This window comes from Lasioglossum baleicum, chromosome 10 (genome assembly GCF_051020765.1).
Source record: "Lasioglossum baleicum chromosome 10, iyLasBale1, whole genome shotgun sequence".
Lineage (NCBI taxonomy): Eukaryota > Metazoa > Arthropoda > Insecta > Hymenoptera > Halictidae > Lasioglossum > Lasioglossum baleicum.
In genome coordinates, this window is record NC_134938.1 from 7,659,689 (window position 1) to 7,676,436 (window position 16,748).

At 39.8% G+C, this 16,748-nt stretch overlaps 1 protein-coding gene and 1 long non-coding RNA gene across 5 annotated transcripts in view; one reads left to right on the forward strand and one right to left on the reverse strand.

Moving 5' to 3' along the window:
• The window catches only part of Nlg-5 (neuroligin 5), a 251,955-nt gene that overhangs the window by 94,249 nt on the left and 140,958 nt on the right, over window positions 1-16,748 (reverse strand). The gene's annotated exons all lie outside the window — the stretch shown is intronic.
• The window catches only part of LOC143213042 (uncharacterized), a 98,431-nt gene that overhangs the window by 74,359 nt on the left and 7,324 nt on the right, over window positions 1-16,748 (forward strand). For both annotated transcript variants that reach the window (XR_013009850.1, XR_013009851.1), the window contains one exon: window positions 10,043-10,410. This is a non-coding gene — a long non-coding RNA (uncharacterized LOC143213042). The remainder of the gene's footprint in view (window positions 1-10,042; window positions 10,411-16,748) is intronic.

Sequence of the window (16,748 nt, forward strand, 5' to 3'; positions counted from 1 at the left end):
TGACGTCTCTGTACAACCGACAATCGCATGCGTTATGGGCACATCCGCGAGAGTTCTATACCATTCGCCGTACCGCTCCGGTGTTAGGACTTTGATCCTATGGATTTATGACGCGCGATGATGGAAGGATGTCGCATAGCTTCCTGCCGATACGTCGTAAATCTTCTCTAATGAAGAGGATGTCGTCCTTGACATGCTAACAGGAACTCGGATTCTAGATTTGGTACCCAACCAGATTACATTTATACTACGGCTTGCACTTTTTACTATCGACGAATCGAATCTCGAATCTTCTTTTCAAATATCTGTGTATTCATCAGTGTTCAGTAATATTTTTCGATAGAGTCAATAATTTAGAAGGTATCCGAGAAAAATGATTTTGTGAGCATTTAATCAATTATTTTAATGTTTTGATCGAGCTTAAACTCCGCGCAGATTATTTTTATCAAGTGGAGCAATTCTGAGGGGTGTTGGAAACAAATGTTTCTTCGAAAGTAAATGTGCCTATAATTATCAAAAAGTGGTCCGAGTCATATATCTCTTGTTTCGAGATATTCAAAGGAAAGCGATTAAAATGTTTCATCTGGAAAAAATGTGACGAGGCTCTACTTATTTAGATTTTGTGCAATTTTTATTGCAATACGTGCTTGGATAAATAATTTTATCGAATCAATTCCCATGTTGGCAACGTCATCGCTTCAATAATTATAAAATTAAAAATCTAAGACCGGTTATTTGACCGGCAGTGTCATTTATTGTTAACTTTACATAAATTCCGAATATCGTAAAAATCACATTGAATTAATTTAGTTTAAAATAACGTGACGCAAAATAACTGATACTCATTTTTAAAAAATTTTGTCTTAGACCACTTTCACAATTATGGGCACAAATAAGAGCCACCCCGGTACGTACAGCCTGTAGCATCGCGACGCACAGAAGATTAAGAATTTTAAGGACCGAGACAACGTAATTCTCCGCACCGAGGAGTCCGCCGTCGTAAAAATAAGCCGGAAGCTTCTCCTGTCTACGGAATTACGTTCCACGAACGATAAACCGTTCGACGATAAGAAAATCAGTATTTCTTCCCGTGCAATCGTAACCGGGACCCACTCATTGCTTAACGATATAAAGACAGTGTCATGAGCGGGAGTGTATTTCGCAGATAAATTCCATGGCTGACGACTCACGGCCGTAACTCCGGAATGACCGCGATGGACGGCATTCATGCGTCGGCGTAACTGCAAATTGCGGCGAGTGCGTTTACTTCGCGGCGCCCCCGGCTAAGAACTTGGAAAGCGAACGGGGCGATACGGTGGCACGATCCATGGGTATCCGCTAGTCGTGAAAGCAATTTTGACGCCATTCCCGTAGTCCGCTCTAATTTCCTTCGAGGCCGACCGAGTGCCCTGCGCGAGGCGCTCTCCTCGTAACTTCTTCGTCCCTTTACGACTTCTCGTAACGCCGCGCGCGCTGCGCCGTTGTGTTGCGTTGCTATCGTCGCCCCATCTGACCGTTCCTTACCCCTTCACTTGTATTTGCGAATTTGTCGAAACACTGTCGACGACATTTCTACACGGAACACGATTCACGAAGAGATCGTTCATCCATGAGAAAAGCGACAGAACTGAAAATATATCTCCAAAAAAGTTTATAATAATAAATATAGAAATTATTGTGTATTTTATAACGAATGTACACGACAATTAACCCAGTATCTAAATAACAACAAATTATTTTACATGTCTATTCTTCAAATTGTTATTTCTATACTACATTTTGAAATCGTTATTTCCATTTTACATTTTCAAATTGTTATTTCTATTTTACATTTTCGAATTACCTAAAATCAAATATTTTAATACTTCGTCCTTACCAGCCAAAAACGCTTGAAATCCCTCAACTTTAAACACTTGGATTTTCGGCATTTTCTCACCAAAATCTGGAGGATTACCTAAGAAAAATATTGGAAATGATTGTTAATAAATGCTCACTGGTACTTTTAAAGTAAAAAATATGTCTTTATTTCACGATGCGGGAGGGGAAGCTCTTCACCAAACGATGAAAGTATACATAGAATGGGTTACCCCGAAATCTCTGTTTACAAAATCTCTGTTTAGAAATACGATTCTGAGAACGTTCCATCGATACTTCGTAATCTCTGTTTAGGAATATTCTGAGATCGTTGATTCATTTTTGACAACGAACAATAAGTTCATTGTGCTGGTAACTTATTGATAATCCAACAAAAAAGGCAAAAATTTCTGTTTATCGATGGTAAAGTTCAACCCAGAAATTCTGCATTCTCCAGGAGTCTATGAATCAGATATTGGGACTGCCCGAAGTTATTCAAACGTAATTCATAGGTCTTTTCGTCGTTTATTGTTCATGTTTAATTCCGTCGCCGGTGTGTTTCGAGGAAACTACTCCTCGTTACTCTTGCACCGTCCGTTCGCGTCCCGACGACACGACGCGATGCTGCGAAAAGCTGCGCACGAAAGTTCGCTCCGGTGTCGGCGACAAAGGAGCCGACCGCTCGCCAGAATCGGAACGCGCTTATAATGGGAATTCGGAAACAATGCAGCCCGCTATCGAACCGACCCCATTCATGCACCGGGTGTTCCGCAAGTTATTGCCGATTTTAGTATTCCGTGGGAGCGTGGCACAGCTCGTTCTGCCGGGAATCGATAATTATTCTGCAAAGTTATGCCCGCCTTTCGAGAAAACCTCTACCACGTTGCTGGATACGCTATGAGGCTAAAAAACCAGACCGCTTTTCAGTTCACCTGCTCGAGTCTATTACATCGGTTTTTCTCCGACTGCCTCTTGACTAACTGGCTGGCCGAAGGTGGATATTCCGTTTTGTGGATGGAAAAAGAAATGTTTTCCTTCCAAACCTCCCATGTCCGAAGTGGTAGTCTCGTCTCTGTTATTAGATCTCATCTGTTTCAATAAAAAACAAGCGGTCAGCGGATTTTATGCATTTATGACGAAAATATGTAAGTGTAAGTTAAAACTGTGACGAGTTTATAGGAATTTAACAGTGCTGTTATGTTATTTTTAAGCTATTAATAGTATTAAAAAAGAAAATTAATTTTTATTCCATTCAGAAAGTGAGTAGGTGTAATTTAAAATAGTAAAAAGTTTATAGGAATTTAACAGTACTTTTATATTATTTTTAACCTATTTTAACCTATTTATTGTAGCCTACATATTTAAGCTATTAATCGTATTAAGAAAGAAAATAAATTTCTATTCCATTCACAAAATGAGTAGGTGTAATTTAAAACGACAAAGAGTTTATTGAAATTCAACAGTGCTTTCATATTACTTTTAACCGATATTGATCGTATTAAGAAAGAAAATAAATTTTTATTCCATTCAGAAAGGGAGTAGGTGTAATTTAAAACAGCAAAGTGTTTATAGGAATTTAACAGTGTTGTTATATTAATTTTAATCTGTTAAAAAATTTCTATTTCATTCCAGTTTGTTGCAATTGGGGTAGACAATTTTTATTTTGCATATAGACCCGCTATCTAGTAATTAATGAATCGGAATCGTTTTGGCCGTTGAATCACACATGTTTTTCCCCACTCTACCTTCCCCTTCCGTCGCGACCCGGTCACGTGACGCGTTCCACCTCCGCCGTGCATGCGTCACAATGTCACGTGACTAATCCTCTACTGTTAGAGAGAGGGTAACTTTCTTCTCTGAATTCGAGAGTAAGTAGACTATACTGTACACTAGCTTTCAGTTCCATAACGCAGAACATCGCCGCGTCGAGTGGACTGCAAAAATTCTCAACATTATCAGAGTAATAGCGCGAACAACCGTGCACAGCACAGCAATAAAAACTAATACAACAACTGTGTAATTTCTCGCTGGATATAATTTTTTGATGGCTGTTCCGAGTTCTCTAGATATTCCTCCATAGGCGGAACTGGAATTGCGTTGCCCGGCTCTTTCATTTTATATCTTCCACCCAAAAGGAAATATTAAAAGACACGGTAAAAAAAATGGAATAGTTTCTTAGAATTACCTAAATTTGATTTCACACGTTTCCAACTACGAATCCTGTTTATTCTACTTTATGCAACTGTCGCCAATAGAAACGAGATTTTTACGCGTCTGATCCGCGTCGTCTGACCTCATTCTACTTGCTCGAGCAGGAAGCTTTTTCGTTCTTATTGTCGGAATGGAAACTGTCCTATTCCACTTCTGAGAGTCTTTTTTCCCCTCTCTCTTCTTGATTTAGGACCGCCCATTCGGGTTTTTTTTTAAAGAACCTAGTTCGCGCTTGGCGAATACCGAATGCTTATTCCGTTTGGACGAGCTGTCTTTATTAGCTGACAAGGACAGGTGATCAATTTACGATTTGCTAATTGATACGGCGTAATTGGGACCGATTCGATCAGCTTCTGAAATATTCAATCCGCTGAAACGATATCCTACCGAAGCGACGCGACCTGTATGAGCCAGGTGCAAGTCACACATTTTCAATCTGCGATTGCGGCTACATAATGGATTTCTGTCGACAGAATAACGGATTAAAAGTCACTTCTGGAACGGAATTATTTAAAGACTACCGTGCCCCCACCGAGCAGGTACATAATTAATACCGGCCGGAATAATTAATCCCGTCAAATGTGCGATAAAGGAGGACACGTCGCGACAAATAGAATCCGCGAGCAGTAAGTAGTACAGGTAAACGTTTGGTGCAGTTTTCTGCTGATGATCCTGTACCGCTGATCAATTTTCAGACCGGGAAAGAAGGATCGCGACATGTGTACACAATCACAGCCGCTGATTCTTTTGATATATTGACGAGCAAATCGGTCCCCTATGTCCTGCAGAACGGTTCCCATTGAATTTCAAGTCTCCCTGTGGAGCAATTTTCTGCGGGATTTAATTATGCACCTAACGACGCTATATCCGGATGTGTAATTTTGCTCGATTATTCGTTCGTTAATAAATTCGATCGATTTGGTTTTATCGCTCGGTTCAAGGACATCGACGACGTTCCCGTGCAGTGATTTTGTAAGGTCGATTATAAAATTACAACGTTGGTATTGCGATTCCGGATCAAATAAAATCGTCCTGCTTTCGCCGCCAATCAACCATGATTTTATATTGTGCGACTTCAACTCCGGAAACCAGAAATTTTAAACTTTTTTTTATGTGATCGTGTATAGATTCTGGCGAGAAAATATTCCGATATCCAAATTTTAATCTTAAGAAAAGAAATACGTTTCCAGGAAAACGCATTTCGAGATTTCTAGGCTAAACGTCACCAGACGGGCCACAAATTTTTAACGTTTTAAACATCTAATCCTGTCGATTTTGGCGAGAAAATTCCAAAAATACAAGTTTTAATCTTAGGGAAAGAAATACGTTTCGAGAAAAACGTATTTCGAGATTTCTAAGCTAAACTTCACCAGATGGGCCACAAATTTTTAACGTTTTAAAACCTAATCCTGTAGATTTTGGTGAGAAAATTCCAAAAATCCAAGTTTTAATCTCAGAGGTTCACTGGTTCAAAAGTTATGCGTGTTTAAAGTTGAGCGATCTTCACCGTAAGGGCGCCGCCATGTTGGTAGGTGGCAGCACAAGCGCTGCTGTCGATAACGTAGATTTCTCCACTCACACCAACCTTCCTGAGAGCTCTGCCATTGGTCCGAGTACGGCAATTCAAACAATCTTGACATTAAATCCAACAAGAATAGCAGGGATTACCGCGAACCCCCTAAACTTCCTGCGACCGAAAGTTCGGCGTCCTACACTTTCCACTTGAAATTAAACCGTAACTTTCAAGCAGGACTGCCTCGTAGGAAAAAAAGGCCTCGAATTTTTCGCCGAACGATCGCGTTGTCTTGAACTCGTTCCGCGAACATTTTCCCGTCCGCAATATACGATCAATTGTAAAACTCGTTGAGAAAGTTCGCCCCGGGGTATTCTTCGAATATTCGAATAGTGAAATTAGTCGGGGGCAATTACTCCGGCCTAATTGCGATACACGAATGGAAATGAACCCTTAAGTGCTGTAGGCATTAAAACTTACTCAACTACCATAGAGGGTTTCAGCAGAGTGGAAATATTTATGGTTTTGTTAGGATGCATATACAAATGCTGAATGTCGATGAAACTGTTCTTGCGTTATCAATAGACTGCGGATTTTTTGCATATGTATAAATGTATAAATATGTATAATATGTATAAAAATGGGCACGTACATTTTAAAGCAGTGGACATGTTAAAAATATTTAAGGACATCCATGTGTATTAATTTCAGCTTAATAGGATAATTAAAAGAGGAATATACAATTTTTATTTGGCTCCTGTGTCCTGTGATCGATACGAACATTTTCTATTTTGCATAAAGATCCGCAGTCTAGTTATCAAAATCAAAAATGTGCTGAAAGGACGCCAGTTTGGAAGGTCCTGAAAGGGTCCTGCTTTGAGGAATTTCGTCCTGCAATCCGAACATTTTTTATTTTGCATAAAGATCCGCAGTCTAGTTATCAAAAACAAAAATGTGCTGAAAGGACGCCAGTTTGGAAGGTCCTGAAAGGGTCCTGCTTTGAGGAATTTTGTCCTGCAATCCGAACATTTTTTATTTTGCATAAAGATCCGCAGTCTAGTTATCAAAAACAAAAATGTGCTGAAAGGACGCCAGTTTGAAAGGTCCTGGAAGGGTCCTGCTTTGAGGAATTTTGTCCTGCAATCCGAACATTTTTTATTTTGCATAAAGATCCGCAGTCTAGTTATCAAAAACAAAAATGTGCTGAAAGGACGCCAGTTTGAAAGGTCCTGAAAGGGTCCTGCTTTGAGAAATTTTGAAGATTTTCACCGATATGTCCAATAAGTTTTTTTTATTAAATTGTAGTCGCATTACTTTTCGGACAGACCTTGTACAATGCGAGTCTGTTAGAGGAGAAAGTATAAAAATAGTTGGAGGCGATTGATCGGTCGCAAGAGTAGTTTCACAGGACGATCTTACAGGGTGGGGTTCCAGGGTTCCTTTGTGGATGGCGAATGAAAAATCTTCGACCCCGTCCGCGTTGATGGACTAGAATGACCGGGTCCGGGATCGGGACTGGGTCCGGGCCATTCAGAAACTTCTGCGTCTCTTCAGTCGTTAACGGAGTTTCACCTTAACGACCAAGTCCACACACACCCACATCCCCCGATAAATTTCAATCCAATCCTCGCAGACCCGGTCGACTTGGATGTGCTGTGTAAATATGAGCCAAGTTGACCCCCGGTCGAAGAACTACCGCGGAAACCGGTCCGCGTTCTCTAAGCACCGGGGAACGCAAGCTTCCGGGCGAGTTTGTCTTTGGTATTAACGGGTTTTGGTACAGGGGCCTGCAGGGCCAACTGCTTTAGTGCCATAAATTCTACCGCACGCCAGCTACCCGTTAATATCCCCCGTTGGAAAGCGGTTTACGAAGCCCTCGAAATCGCCCTGACCCTTTTGTTCTATTTACCCTCTGTTTGGTCCCTTTTTACGACGACTCCTCGCCCATTCTGCGCCGACACGCGTCAAACCCGGACGTTTGCAGATCGCGTGATCCTAACGCGATCTTTTCATGGTTCTTCTTGTTTAGTTATTAAGCTTCTCAAACGCCTACACACATGAGACCATCTAGCTTTATAATAGCTTTACAAATGCATAGCTTGTAATCTTTGGGGATTAGGAATCTTTAATCACAGTAATATTCGGACACTTTTGGAAGGATGATAACTTTTCTAACATACGACCTGGATTTCTTTGAGTAAGTTATAACAATTAGCTTACTACGGAACCGGGGCACTGGCACATTGTTTCATTCCCTTCTGAGCAGAGTTGCCAGATGAGGCGAGGCAGCACGAATTGAGGAGAAAAAGTTACCCCCTCTCTCTGCCAGTACTGAACACATGACAGCGACGGAACGCGTCACGTGACCGGCCCGCGACGGATGAGTGGGGATCAGTGTTGTTAGATTGGGCGGCATGCGCGCGCATACGCGACGATTCTAGCGTCAGTGAAGTACAAAAATGGTGTACCTTGGTCACCCCGCATAATTTCGCAAAATATTTTTTTATGGAATGGTCCCAGTTGCGCAGGGTTTTTGGGGAAGAGCAATTACAGTTGTTCGGTATTACCTACGAAGGCCAAGGTACATAGTGTCGCATGGTTTAACGATGTTTTGAAGCATTCCGGCCGTTGCTTAGGACTGTAGAGGACGCACATACGTTCCTGCATTCGGTCGCGTATGCGCGCGCAGGCCGCCCAATCTAACAACACTGGTGGGGATAGAGTCTTAGAAGGGGAAGGTAGAGTGGGGGCCAGCACAAATCATGACTTCGCTACCACCCATTTGACGACGGCTTAATAATTATCGAATGCAATTTCTACCCTTAATAAAATCATGTATTGACATCCTCAATGTTTAACATTTTTCAACAATTTTTCATCTACTCAATTTTGCTGTAAATTCATGAAGATCTGCAGTCTAGTAAAGGACACACGACAGAGGACAAAACAAGAAACTGAAAGAAAATATTGGATGGTCTACCTTCTAAAGAATATAGGACACATCGAGGGACCGCTGATCGATGGAACCGCCGCCAATTTGTTGATGCCGGCTTCGTATCTCGGGGCCGCAACGTAATTTTGTTAGCACGAGTCTGTCAATTTATCGGAACCTGCCGCTTAATAATAGTAACGGCGGAACGATTTACGGAAACGCGCATTTCCACCCATAAAGTTCCTTTTCGACGTTCAATTTGGCCGGGCATTGTTCGTCGTTGCTTTTGTATCAGCCGGGTACAGCGCGTTGCGTTAAATGTCAGTAAGCGTTCCCCTGTGTGCGCGCGCGGCTGTCCGCGTAGAACAAAATTGTTGCCCGGAAAATGGAAGCACTGCCTCTCGCCGGTAAAAGGGTTATATTCAATATTTTAGGCCTGACGTGCGAGGCTTTTGGTGGAACGCTCTGCGGAAAGAGATTTCACTGGGTGTGGTTAAAACGGAGGGGCGTGGCCTGGTCTAAATTGAATGGACGAAAGCGAGCGTGGACAGTCAACACCTTTATTTACGAGTGTTGACTCTGCGGACCAGAAAATAAGGGAATTCTATTGTGATACCACAATTACTATATGTATACATACTTTGGTTAAACTGTAACTTGGATAACCAGATACTTTTGTCTTGCTCTTATGTAATCCAGTAGATTTGAACGAGAAAATGCCAAAAATCCAGTTTTCATCCTAGGAGATTGGTAGTTTAATAGTTATGGGTGTTTAAAGTTGAGCGATTTTCAGTGCTTTTGACTCTAGGTTGGAAACTAGGATTTTTGGCATTTTCTCGTCCAAATCTACTGGATTAAAATTTTCTGGTTATCCAGGTTACGGAGCAGCCCATACTTCAACAAAGGAAACGACATATTTTCGAATTATTCTTGCACCAACCTTACATGCATATATACGAAATTAAAAAGGTAGCAGGAGGTTGGTAGGGATTGGTTTGAGTAGAGAAATCTACGTTATCGACAGCAGCGCGTGCTTGTGCTGCCATCTAGCGGCAACATGCGACGCTGACTACATTCCAACATGGCGGCGCCTTTACGGCGAAGATCGCTCAACTTTAACCACGCATAACTTTTGAACTACTGAATTTATAACATTAAAACTGGAATTTCGACATTTTCTCGTCAAAATTTACAGAGGAATATATAAAAAAAGTAGGCCAACAACCGTAGTCCCGTTGAAAGCACCGGTTCTCGTTAGATCACCGAAGTTAAACAACGTGGAACGTGACCGGCACTAGGATGGGTGACCGTCTGGTCAAAAACCGGAAAGTGACCCACCCGGGGTGTTTTTCACGTGTTGTTGGCAAAAGGTGGTTCGGAACCCACCATAAACAGTAGGTCCCGCTGAAAAGGCGATGGTGAGAGTGGAAAGAGGAGAGGATTTGGTAAATGAATTTGAAACCCTGAGGGGACCAAATATCATGTCCATACCATACCATATAAAAAAAGTAAAACATATTTGATTTCCTTAGGTGAAGACCGGAGGATTCGCCAACATGTGGAATTTTTGTTTTTTCCCTTACGTCCAAGGCGATTATGGCCACAGGGGGACAACCGTCACCCTTCTACCTGGATTAACCGAAAGGGTCGACGAACCGATTGCTCGCTGAAGGGCGGATGGGTCTCGCATTCGGCGACGAGCCTCCGACGTGGCAAGTTCATTTTGTAATTCGTAAATAATTCGTAAATAAAAGTGTTTGTTGATTTCTACTTCTTGTGTTGGGACTTCCAGTCCAATGGATACCACAAGAGCCGAAGAAACACTCATATTTGACATCAGAAGTGGGACTCATCCTTGTTCGTAATGGCTGCCTGTCATCAACAGGAAATATTAAAACAGGTGAGTGGTGTTTATTAATGCATAACACGTGCTAAATTATCGTTAGATAAATTTAATTCAACAATCGAATAAAATGAAAAGCCGATTCCTCCTCGCACCGATTTTGTCCGTGCTACAACAAAGATAACAACTTGTAGCAATTACAACAAACAATCTAACACACGCGATAACAATAGAAGCTTGTCTCGGCAGTGGCACACGCAGCCGGGTAAGTTGCTTTGAACTCACTCCACGTAATCTCGTTACAGTTTAAAATCCGTCTAACAACGTGTAAACATAAATTAATTACTAAGCAACTCTCTCTCTCAGCGGTTGTGCATTATCGGTCGGAATGAATTTTTTTTTCCGAGCGAAACTTCCGAAACTATTAATGCTACCATTATTTTGCCATTGCGGGGGTTTGTACCATCAACCGGAGTGAAAACAGAGGCTTACCCGGTGGAGGACAGCTGATTCTGCTTTGCAAACTGTTTTCTCGCAGGCGATATTAAGCGGAAAGTTTGCTCCTCAATTTATGTCGGCATGTTTAACCCGCCCGTCGCGTCGCGTCGCGCTCCACTGTAATAACAAAGACGCGGCTGCGTCAGGATGTGGAGGTGAACGTTTGCAGTACGTAGATAGACACAGTTCGCGAGTTATGCGTGCAACCAGACAACGCCAGCAGCATAGTGTATCCACTTTGTTTCATCAAATTCGTGCAATTCTTCAAAATTTATTATTACAATTTTTAGCGTCGACTTCATTTTGTCTATCACTCTTGATGCTACAATATTATTATCACATCTTAATGTTACGTACGCAGGTTATTCGTTTATAGAGTTCTAACAAAATTTTTTGAAACTTAAAATATTTTTGGAAAAGCGAGGCCACACTATATGAAATTAATCCAGTCTGAGCGTAAACTTTACTTTAACAGACTTAAAATGTGTGCCTTTCTCCTATAAATTATGATGTATTTGATATGTAATCTAGATCGAAGTTTCGATCCTGTAGGATCAATGGTTCAGGAGTTATACTTACTTAAAGTTGTGCATTTTTCAGTGTTTTTGACAGGTAAGGGCGCCGCCATATTGGTTTGTCGTGTAGCGCGCCGCTTGCCGAGTTGGTTGGCGATTAGGTCCGAGAGGGGACGGCTCGCGGTCGTCACTACGAACCAATATGGCGGCGCCCTTACCTGTCAAAAACACTGCAGATTGCTCAACTTTAAGCAAGCATAACTCCTGAATCATTGCTCCTACAGCATCGAAACTTCGATCTACAGCCGCCCCGGATAATTTATAGGAGAAAGGCACAAATTTTGAGTCCTGTAAAGTAAAAAGCGGTCCAGTCTGATCGTTGTATGATCTTAAAAAGTGTCTTTTTTATTTTTTCGTGTACTTCACACCAATTGCAATTTTTACAAAGTTTTTACAAAGTAAAACAATGCTTCTAGTTGCTCGTGAAAAAAAACTATCGTCTTTTTAAGAGTGTCCAAACACTTGTTACACTGTGTGCAGAGTGGCCAGATTGAGACTGTGTATGGGAAAACAAACAGAAACATAGTTAACATTCGGAAACGATATTGAGAAAGTAATTTAACTTTGCGCGCAAGTGTGTAACCGAGCTGAAACTATATCCAGGACGCGAATGAAAAAGTACGGATTGGATGTTAATTAATATCGAGCGTTAAAAGAGATTCGAAGTTCTAGTCAGTAATTAATCCGTCGTTTCATCTGGAATAATTTAAGATTAGCATCGGTCGGGCATGTTAATTCGCTCGTGATTCTGCGGAAAGGATCCAATATTCGTTCGCGAATCCGCTGGGATTGATATCAAAGAAGTAGCCGCAAAATTTCTCGCTACTAATTTAATTGGAACCGCTTTGATCCACCCCGTCCTCGTCCGCTGCCCCGAAAACATCTGGTTATCTGTTACGGACAGCGTGAAATGCGGACCGGTTTCAAAGTTCCCGCCGAATCTTTGAAGAATTTAATACGAAAGTTCGTGCCGGGGCGATCATTTCTCGGGCGCGACGAGCTTCCTTGAGCGATCCGAAGATTTTCGATACCGTGGCGAGTGCACTCCAGTTTCCGGGGAAACGACGATTTTCCTTTCGATTTCCTGGCGAACCTATAACGCTGCCGGATCGCAGTTAGGAGTGGGAACGCGATTGGAAATTGGACCCCGTGAAAAGGTGTGCAATGCGAGAACGTTCTACCCTCTCGTGCTGTACGAAGCACGCGGATGGATATATGCAAAGGAACGCTTAACAAAAGGCCACCGGATGTGGGGGGAGAAGTTAATAAAACCGTCTGTCGCGGAATCAATTTGCATGACTCACTTTTTACCGGGCCTTATGAGCGTAAAAAAATTTATTTGAATTTCTAAGAAGATCGAACTTATTTCAGACACTTAACGTACAACTTCTTATACACTTACACTTAACTGAACATCTTCTGGGTATTTTTTATTATAAGGCATTCAATTTAACGAGCATTGTATTTTTAATCTGGAATTATTTCCATGTACACAATATTGCCTACAAGAAACAACTATTTATTTACGTAGGATTATTATTAGCACGATTATTAATGGTACCAAGATGAAAACAATACTATAATTATTGCAGCTGCATCCATTTTTCCTATAGTACATTCCAAATATGTTGTGAAATTTGATTTAGATGCCTAATAAGAAAGTATTGCGAGATAAATGTTACGAGACAAACATGAAAACATTCTCAAAGTATTAAAACTGTTACGAGACTACGAGACAGACATGAAAACATTCTCAAAGTATTAAAAATTTTATGAGACAGACATAAAAAAATTCTCAAAGTATTAAAAATGTTACGAGACTATGAGACAGACATAAAAACAATCTCAAAGTATTAAAAATGTTACGAGTAAGACATAAAAACAATCTCAAAGTATTAAAAATGTTACGAGTCAGACATGAAAACATTCTCAAAGTATTAAAAATGTTATGAGTCAGACATAAAACATTCTCAAAGTATTAAAAATTTTATGAGACAGACAAAAAACATTCTCAAAGTTTTTAAGAATGATACGAGACTACGAGACAGACATAAAAACATGCTCAAAGTTTTTAAAAATGATACGAGACTACGAGACAGACATAAAAACATGCTCAAAGTATTAAAAATATTACGAGACTACGAGACGGACATAAAAACATTCTCAAAGTACTAAAAATTTTACGAGACACATGAAAACATTCTCGAAGTATTAAAAATGTTGTGAAACGTACACGAGAGCATTCATAGAAGAGTGTATTAAAAGAAACATGTGATACGTTATTTATCAAAACACATGAGATTGCTACTGGTTTGAAACCTAGCATACGTGTGCACAGTGAAGCTGAAGTTGGAACTCGTTATTAACCAGCACGGTATATTGATGTGTCCATACGTTACTCTGTCCCGCGAAGTACGATTTGCTTTCCGAAAAACTAATTTCGCGTCGGGCGCAAACAGTGACAAACAGCAAGGACTTCATTCAGAGCAGTAGGTACATTCACGGAGGAACGTGACGTCTTTAGCTTCCGGTCATCGCTCACCGGAAACCGTTGAGCGAAACAAGTATTTCCGCTGTACTGTAGTTGTTCGAGTGTACGGTGAAAATATTTACTTTAGAAGAAGGTTTACTGTTAGACATTTTAAACAAGAATTCAGAGATGTGAAATGACTGATGAACTCATTTTTTTTTTAATTTTGACAGACCACTTTTATCATTTTCATACAAATTTTCAATACAGCCCCAGATAAAAAAATTATAACTTAAATTGTAGCATTGCCATTTTGAAAGAATTCATTTTACACATCACTTATTTAGTTAACTGTTTAAATGCTGAAAAAATTGGAATCGTTTGGTGCAATTTGGAAAAAAGTTATTTCCTTTTAAAGAGTGGCTGAATATTATCCAAAATTACTGTAAATTAATTTGATATCATCATTCAATACGTGTCACAATCCCGGCACTGATTAAAGTAACTCTGTTGGTTGTCAATTACAACGCACTGTAATTCATACAACATTAATGCAACATTATCCGAAAGGTTTCTAATATTACAATAATGAAGCCATACTATTATATCACCATTATATCTAATACATAGAACGTACACCCTTTTATTCGAGGTATCCATTCATGGAAAAATGATTTCAGAAAATGTTTATGCAATAGTAAAATGTGGAACCCACTGAAAACGTAACTAAATTGCATCTTCTTCACCACTTAAATTTATATAAATACATAATGTATGAAATAAAAATTTATACGTTCAATAGTAAAATATGAAACCCACCAAAAATGTAACTAAATTGCATCTTCATCACCATTTGAATTTATAAATACATAATACATAATGTATGAAATAAAAATTTGTACGTTCAATAGTAAAATATGAAACCCACCGAAAAAAAAACTAAATTGCATCTTTTTCATCACTTGAATTTAATAAGGTCCACAAATAAGAAATTTATTTTCATGAAAGAGAGTAGTATTCTTTACAAAAGCTGTCCCCGTCTTAAATATGGAGGGTACGATTAGAGCAGTACAGAATAATTTATCTAAACGATCTATTTATAGATAAACGTTGCTCTTTGTTTGTATTTACCACGTTCCCCGACAATGTACGGCAAAGATATGAATCGTAATTAATGGAAACAATAGACACAGTAGTCTGGACCATAATTAGCATATAAATTATTGCAACGTCAAGGATCCTCAATGTTCCACTGCAATCTGTTAACTAGCGAGAACTTCATTTAATGGACACCGGTGCCCCGTCATAGTTCACACGCTTGATATTTCCTAACGAGCTGACACCGAGTATGTTCGGACTTGGTGATACGCGCACGGCCCGAGTCCAGTATGGTTCCAAGTGGCCAACTATTCTGAGGCATAACCATTTCTCGTCCGTTCTCGAATTTTCGGAAGGGTAACGTTTATCATCTAACCATACATTTCGCCAATTTCGACAGTTTCAATTAAGGGGGCTGTCTCGTGTAAACAGGTCGAGAGAACAATTTCTTAAAATTTTATTACATTTCTTGAAAATATGCCTGGAACCCTTAAAAATACTTTCACAAAATCGTATGCTTAAATTCATTGAGGTGACAAAGCTACGACGATTCCGGGAGAACGAAAGAAACAAATGTGAAAAGTATGTTTAAATAATTATTTAAATAAAAATAAATTTTTAAAAAATACTACGTTTTTAAAACGGACTAAAAACTATGAAATAATTTTTCCTAGCCCCATACAGGTTCCTAACCCCATACAGATTCCTAACCCCATACAGATAGTCCTGAAAAAATTAGTGATTGTGAATTTTTAATGGCTATAAAAATACTTGCAAGATTTAAAACGAAAAACGTGGGGCGCAAGATAATAGTAAGGAGTGTAGAGAGTAGCTGTGCCGTTGAGAAAAATCACACAACAGTTCATATTCATGCATCAATTATCTATTGCATGCGGCCCACGTTTTTCGTTTTAAATCTTACAAGTATTTTTATAGCTATTAAAAATTCACAATCATTAATTTTTTCAGGACTATCTGTATGGGGTTAGGAACCTGTATGGGGCTAGGAAAAATTATTTTATACTTTTTAGTCCGTTTTAAAAACGTGGTATTTTTAAAAAATTTATTTTTATTTAAATAATTATTTTCTGCTTTTTAGTCTTGTGCGTGTGAAATTTTTCAATCGATTTCAAACATTTTGATGAGATTATAACAGAGACATGTAGTAAATTTCAGACGCACAAATAAAACTGTTAACATTGAAAAAAGAATTGAAGTAATTTGGTGCAATTTGGTAGCGTTATTAGTTTTCGAAGGTGGTCCACTTGATTTTGTCCCGGACTGTAAACATATATTCGATAGGAGAGTTCTATGATTGAACAAACATACATTAAACTAACGAATACACAGATGAGTTGATGCCGGTGAAATTCGGGAATATTACGTTAAAGTGACAAACCAAATGTAAACAAAGGGGATAGAAAGTTCGCGGAACTTCGTAAACCAACCCCTCCGTTTACAGATCCATCTTCCAGTCGTAGTTTGTTTCCCGAAATAGCTGGTGTTCAGTGGAACTGCTAAGCGCGGCAAAGTCCTGCTAGTTTTCCTACATTTCGCTGTCAGTTTAAACGAGAATCAGCCGAGGAACGTTGTTAGTTACATGATACACACGCACCTTAAGGTTCATTATCTATTCCTTCAGAACTTTCGGAAGTTTCATCCTGCCCGCCCGACTACCAAGAAATAAACATACGCCTGCATGAATATGCAGAATGCACTCCGTTACGATTCTAATTTAAGCTGCAACGCAAAAT